Genomic DNA, 7,465 nt, shown 5'->3' on the forward strand with positions numbered 1-7,465 from the left:
CAAACAATAAATCAAGCTTTTCACTGCTGAAATAAATTGGCAGCCTGCAGTACAGAAATGCTGTATGTAACTATATACAGATGCTTCGGTCATCAACTGTATTGTTCATCTTATTAGAAAATGGGTCTGTTACTGCTATTACAGGAAATCTTTCCATTTGCAATTACAAATGTATATTTTCAATTAAAATTGTTTTTAACTGCCAAACTGGTTTAAGTATACTTTAACCTTTAATTACAAATAGAGTTATCACGTACTGCCAAGCCCGTTTGAGGCATTTGTTTGTGTCTGTGGAAGTTCCTCCTCAAATTGGGTTTTCACTCCACAAATATAACTCTGCCCTTCAAGAATCCTTTGGCCAAAAGGCATTTGCAGTAACCTCAGGAAGTTAATTCAATCGTAGCTGTATAAAAGGACGTTTTATCCGACAATGCTTAAAACAGTATGAAACCTGCAATTAATTCCATTCACTTTTGTTTGTAGTAATTTATCAAAACATTTCTCTCTGTACAATGCCTTCCGTCCAGGTCCTTTGTAGGAATCAGTGCTCATTTTACCATCTGTGGTGTTTGGGAGCTCCTGGGCCATCCACTGGCAATCCTGGGGGGAGAAACATCCCTCAGCTGCTCTTCCACTGACTTTGGGATGGAAACGTTTCTCCCCAAGTTGGGGGCAAACAATACTGAGTTTTGGGGAGCTGCAGGATTTCTGTTATGAAATGCAGGGATGCTTATCCATTTGGAAGACCAGAAGTGAGAATTTTATTACATATCCTTCCCCTTTTTACAGCTCCTTTGAATTGATACATTAAGGTGAGGCCACGTGTATGGTAACTGCTGAGTCACAGCCTGAACCACTGATTGAACACCTGGGGAAAGGACTTGGTCAGCCCTGGGAGCACAGGTGAAGGCAATTCAGCTGTGTGACCAGAAGGGATGGAGCCTGGCTGCATCTCTCTTAGACCCCATTTAAGGGCTGACTGCCACTTGGGAAAGATCTCTGGTTGGAGATCCATCCTTTGTTGAATCTTTCCTGTGAGCCTAGATCTTCAGAGACACGTGAGCACTTTCTTTTTTTTTTTTTTTTTTTTTTTTACCTTCCCCCTTTGAAATACCATCCTGTGCTGGTCCCTTTGCTGTTACACTCCTGTATTGCCCTTCCACTGTGTTAATCTTTTCAATTGCAACACCATGAAAGGGAGATGAAAATAGGGGCTGCACAGTGCTTTCATAAGCAAGTTTGCAGCTTTGTTTTTTTCAAAGTGACTGAGGCCTATGCACTACCTGTGCTTCGTTTACACCAATTTCTAATTTGGCTTTGGTAACATCCACTGCTGAGAGCGTGATCCTGAGAATTCTTCTGAGTACCTTCCTGAGTTTTTGAGGAGCTCACTTCCCTTTACAAACTCTAATCCTAACCCTGATCTCAGTGTGTCCTTGTGCAATGGTAGCCAAACATGAGCTTTGCACAGGCATTTCAGGCCCTCATACTTCAAGTAATCCTTTAAGAAAATTTGAGTGTTAGAAAAATATGATGCATCTCCAAGAAATGTGTGGTGTTGTGAGGTGTGAAGCTAAAAAAAACAAACCAATAAGCTGACAAATTAAATGTTTTGATCCTTTCTCCAAAATTAAACACCATCTTTTCATATGAAGTAGTCAACGTTCAAAACCAAGACGGAGTTTGCAAGTAGCCTGGAAAAGCCAAAGCACTGTGGTGCTTGGATAGGAGAAATGGAAAGGTCTTTGATAACTTCATCTTCTAAGGCTACTTTAACAGTATCTCATGCTCATGTCCTTGCGACAGAGTCACTGTGGTGGCCAGCACTGGAGTGATGTGCTCCACTGGATGGATGCACCCAGCCTCTTCCTCTTCTGCAAATCCAACGTATGTATGCACTGCACACATGCAACTGGCGTTATAAATGAGATCTGAGGTGTATAATAAAGATTAAAAAATACATTCCCAGCATTATAAAGAAGTTTAATTACAGTCCTGCAAAGGTGCAATCTGATTATTTGCTAATTGCCTTTCCATATTTTTTCAGGGCCTCACAAAGCAACAGGGATACTAAAGAGCAAACAGTGCTTTAAGGCCACGGTAGAATGTGACAACAGTGATAGATATGCTAATTTCTTCATTCACTCCACTTCACTTCTTTTATTCTTTCCAATTAAAGCAAATGCTACTGAAACTGTAATTAAGCTAGTGCCTCAGCCCTGATTGCCTGCTGTTTTAATGAAACCCTATTGATTTTTCTTTTATTTCTAATGGCCACACATTGCGTTCGATGGTCAAACACATGGGTGTCACAATGTGCGGCCAACTCAGTTATTGTTCTCTAAAAGGGTGGCCTTATCAGAAAGAATATCAAAGGAGCTATTTGTGTGGGGTCTCTATAGTTTTTCCTCTGTCTGCCTGAAGAGATTCACTTTGAGGAAATATATTACCATTAAAAAGAGGTGAGGTACATTTGGTAGAGAATAAAAATTGCCATCAGTCTCCTGCAGTTGCCATAAGTTGCGCATAGATGTAGTTTATGCAAGAGTCTTGGTATTACTCCTGAGTTTTAATTGTTTTATTTAGAAGCAAACAATTAAATAAGCAGAACTGTTCAAAAGAGAACTTTAATGAGGTATCCCTTTTTGGTGACTTCATATGCATAATTTTGACCCAGTGTGCACAAATCAGTGTGTTGGTACTCTCACTGCTAACGAACGTGCCTGACCTCATAACACACAGCAGCAGAAACTGTGTGTGCTCCAGACACAGCTACCAAGGTACTGAAGATACTGAGTGACAAAACATGAATATAATCGGCTCCATTCCCATTTTGCTTGAGGAAAATATATGTTAATAAGGCATCCTGGTTTTCTACCGTTCCTTACCTAAAAACACTTCTCTTACGGCTGCTGTGGAAGATAAACATTAATCACATTCACTGCACACGGAGTCAGCAGCCAGTTGCCAATGCCCAAACCATTCATGAGCTTTAGCCCTGACTGATCCTGTATGTGCCAAAATGCTGGGCTTTTATGGGGTGTAATGCTTTCTTTGCACCTGATGTGCATGTTCTATGGATTGGGGATGTCTGTCTTGCTGCCCATGCTAAAATCTTCACTGGGAAATTGTAAAACATGTAGTAGTGTACACACACACAAAAAAAGGGCAAATTTCATATTAGTGCAACTTGTTAAAAATAATTAACAACAAAAACAACCCTCCCCTCAACAAACAATAGAAGTCTACCATCTATAAATCCAAAGGAATATGATTCCTTGGATGAGACCTATACGAAGGATGAAATCAATATTTAGGATCAAGAAACAGATAGAGGCAAAACTCCTTTCTCAGTGCTTATTCACTGCCCAAGCTGTGTGCATTCCCCTGAGTTGACAGCAGTGGATCCTATTTCCAAGGTGCACATCAACATGGGATTCTCATCAAGCTGACCTGACCACGCTGTCATCAAAGCCCCACTGATATGATCTCCATGATGTGCACTGAAATCAGCAGGGTGGGATGAAGCAGTGCAAGAAGAGGCTTTGGTCCCACAGGTGGTGGTCAAACAAATGCAGGCAGCACAACTGACCTCAGTTCAGTGTCTCTGTGGGCTCGTGCCTCCTGCACAGAGGGCAGCCTGAGTTGAGATGAATTGCCCTCACCGATTTGCCTGTTGCTGAGTTCTGCACATTGTACAAGAAATCCATCCTCAGTGTTAAGCTCGCTTTTGGCAATTAGAAAAATACACAGACTAAGGCTTTTGTTGATAGACCTGCCTTCTCAATATTAGCTCCATCTTGCAGAAAGCTCAGGTCTTTGCTACAGCACAATTTCAGGTAAGGAAACAGCATGTGTGAACAGGAAGACACATTGCCATCTTTGACACTAACCCAGAAGCCCTGCCTGCCTTATTTCCCAGCCTTCCCCACCGCAGCTCTGAATCACCTTCTGTTTGTGACCACTGAATGCTAAATACGCTTTTATTTTACCTGTAGGCACTAAATTTTTCAAAAGCCTCCCACTACTATTAGCCTGCCAGCAAACCGGGAACATCAGCTCTTTTTAATTAGATTTTCTAACCATGATGTTCGTTCAACAAGGGATAAATTCCCTTTAGTGGAAGTTGTGGATTACACTTGGACTTGTTAGCTCTGGAGAAGTGAAAATAATAAATAAATTCTGTCAGGGAAAAGGTAACTGCAGGAATAGTAGAAAATAAGGTACCATCATGTCACTACTCAGCCCCGTCAACCGGAGCGCTAATCAGGACAGAATTAAAAACACATTTTCTCCCAAGATGTTTCACAGCCAAACCGGTTAAATACAGATTTTAACAAAATTGAAAGCATATTATACAGAGATTTGTGGTTTCCAGCTCTGTGAGTGAGTGCTAAAAGTGTGATGAAATAACAAAATTGCAGCCTAATAATCTATAGAATAATATTGTCAACTAATGGATTATAATAAAATAAAAGCTATTATTAGGGTAAAACATTATAACAAAAAAAAAAAAAAAATCCAACTTTTATTTGTAGCACCTCCCCCTTAATGGTTTCAAGCATTTTGAAAGGTAATTTAAACAAGTACATTGTGTCCTTATTGAAACTGTTTCATCTCGCTAGCTGCTGAAAATGGCTTTAACCATCTCACTGAACAAAAGCTCGCTAATAAGACAACAAAAAGCCTACAAAAGCACTGGCTCAGCATCACTGCAGAAAGGCAACTAAAGGCAGCCTGCAAATGGTCTGTTTCTTTTTTCTTGCATGTAATTAGATGAATTAAAAGGACAAAGTAGTTAATGTTACTGTTGTCCGAGGCCCCCGGTTCTTTTCATACTGTCCGCTCTAGACAAGAGCCTGTGGCTCTCGCTTCAGCAATGCGGTGAAGAATGTTGGCAATAAGTAAAATTAACAAGCTTAATCTGTGAAGAATCTGGTCTGAGTCATAGATGAAATGTATCTCTAGCAACGAAAGGCTAGTAATTCCTGGTCTCCTTTTATATGCCTAATAAAACTTACAATAAATTAACTGCATTTTAGTTTGCAGCGCCGGCTCTATTAATCAGGGCTGAGACGTGTAGTCAAGTTACAATAGAAGGAACTCAACTGGGTGCATTTCAGTTATGCAATTAGGGCCCATTGGCCCGGCTCTAATTAGGCCGGGGATGTTGATATTTCAAGTACTGTTTTATCATTAGGCTTCATTTCCTTGGAACATCCTCAACGACCAAGCAGCGAGAAGGGTGGAGGATATTATAAACACAGGTCATCAGAAAGTCATTAATGGGAGGTAGATGGGGAAGGGCTGACATTAATACCTTGTCCTGCGAAATGTTGAGCCGTCTCTGGGAGACTCAGAGCCCCTTCATCTCCCAGAGGATTCAGTGGCACCTGAGAGCAGCAGAGGAACCCCCTAGGGATGACATTGCTGATTAACTGCTACCGATAAACAGGCATGCCTTGTCCAGTATGGCAGAGAGGGGTTTCTTTCCTATCTTCTTGCGTGCTTCTGGTTCAGAACCAAAAAAACCCAGCCATTTCTGGATGAGAGAGGATACTGGATATCGAGAAAGGTTCATAAGGGTAATTCATGTAACACTTTTGGTCATGTACACCCTGCTTCCTCCAGGCAGGGAACTCGCGCTTGTCATTGGCTCCATCATGGAGACAGGATGACAAGCTGGAGATGGCTCACCATCCACCAGGGCCAAGAATTTCAGGTTTCTTCCATTCAGCAATGACTTGTCTGGGGCCAAATCCAAACAGTGAAGGTCACACAAAGCCAGGAAAAAGCGAAAAAGAGCCGTCAGTCCTCAGTTGTGCATTTCTTGCCAAATGTTTGCTTAAATCTGTAACTCCAAGCAATACTTTGCCTGTTTGTAAAATATGACTTTGTTTCATTATGAAAAAAGAAATTACATAATTAAATTCATTATATCCAATTACTATATGATTCATCTGGCGGCTTAATGAAGCTTCACATTATACTAACAAGATAAAGCAAAAGAATAACATTTTATGAGACTGCAGGCATTCTGTGTACAGCAGACTAGCTGGTTTATGAGCTATATACAGTGCATTTCCTAATAGTACATATTGAATTAGCTCGAGTAGAGAAGTTATTGCATGGTCCTGTGATATCTCACCCACCTCACTCTGAAATTTTGCTAAACACTAAGTTCAACTTTATTTTCTTCCTAACCAGTCCTGGGCATTTCTTTGGGCCTTTCTTCTGGATGTTGCTGAGTTTTGTCCAACCGGGCTGTATGGAGAGGGGTGCAAAATTAATGGGATCATAACAAAAAAATTAGGCAACTCTACAGCTGTCAGAAGGCAGCATGTTTTGGATGTGAAAGAGCTGGTTTGGTTTTGAACCAGTGACCCAGAGGTGAATTACCTCAGTGTCTCCATTGATAGGTATATAAATATTTTAAATACGATTCTGCAGAAGTGTAAAACTGCCTTTTCTTTCAAAGTACATTATCAGCCTAAAGAAGTCTATCAACTCTGTCCTCCCAATAATTTATGATCTAGTAAAAGGCTTCTGTCTTTGGAAAGGCTGACAAAAAAAAACGTAGTTTTATCTTTTGGGAATGAGATCTGTCAATATAGAGAAGCCCTACCTTTTAAATGTGTGTGTAAAGCTATTTGCAATGTTCACAGTTTTGAAATTAGCAGTTAACACAGGAAAGGGGCAAATTAAAGATATTCACTCTCCTTTTCCTGCCATGTATGAGTGCCCTTCAGCTTTTCTCATTACCATTTCGTATTTCTGGACAACTATTGATATTCAATGGGAATGTAAATGGGCTTGAAAATCATAAATTGTGAAAAATAGATTTTGGAGACACCAGGAAACTTTCAGGAAAAATGACATTTGCCTGGGTGGGAGAACAACAGGAGCACTTTCATGCTGTTTTTGAAGGATATGGCTGATGTCTCCTGAACTGGAGGTTGTATTACTGGGTGAGGTTTGTGGCTTCTCTTCTCAACTGAGCAAAATCTGAATACTCTGAAGAAAATGGAGCAACCAATTCCAGTGTAATTAAGCGATCTGTCTTTATTACTTCTATTTACTCTAGAGAGTGGTTTGTGTTTGAGCTTCCTAGCTGCATTTGGAAGTGGGCATTCTGAAAGCCACCAACGAGGGATTTTAAAATATCTCCTTTAAGTCAAAACGTATCAGCCTATGACATAAAAACTGGAATAACTCCTGAGGCTATGCCTTCATCATTTCCTAATTTCTTTAATTAATATAAGAAAAACCCTATCTGCCTCTGGGCAAATTTCAGTTTTCAGCATTTGTCTTCTTACCTTCTGTAAGTAGGAACTGCCTGGAAATATAGGGCCACGTGGTGGAAATGATTGCTAGAAGGAAAAAAAACCAACCAAAATAAAGCACAGTGATAGATGTCTGACAGTATGTTATGTGCTCTGACCAGGAGATTTCAGAATTACCCACA

The 7,465-nt window shown here is 40.4% G+C and overlaps 1 long non-coding RNA gene across 1 annotated transcript; it reads left to right on the forward strand.

The window, feature by feature from the left end:
* The first annotated feature begins 1,015 nt into the window (after window positions 1-1,015).
* On the forward strand, window positions 1,016-2,122 carry LOC149917122 (uncharacterized). Its single transcript, XR_016468613.1, has 3 exons — window positions 1,016-1,058; window positions 1,807-1,887; window positions 2,048-2,122. It is a non-coding gene; the product is annotated as an uncharacterized LOC149917122 (long non-coding RNA).
* Window positions 2,123-7,465: the final 5,343 nt, after the last annotated feature.

The sequence above is a fragment of the Phasianus colchicus genome, chromosome 8 (genome assembly GCF_987193195.1).
Source record: "Phasianus colchicus chromosome 8, bPhaCol1.hap1.1, whole genome shotgun sequence".
NCBI classification, from domain to species: domain Eukaryota; kingdom Metazoa; phylum Chordata; class Aves; order Galliformes; family Phasianidae; genus Phasianus; species Phasianus colchicus.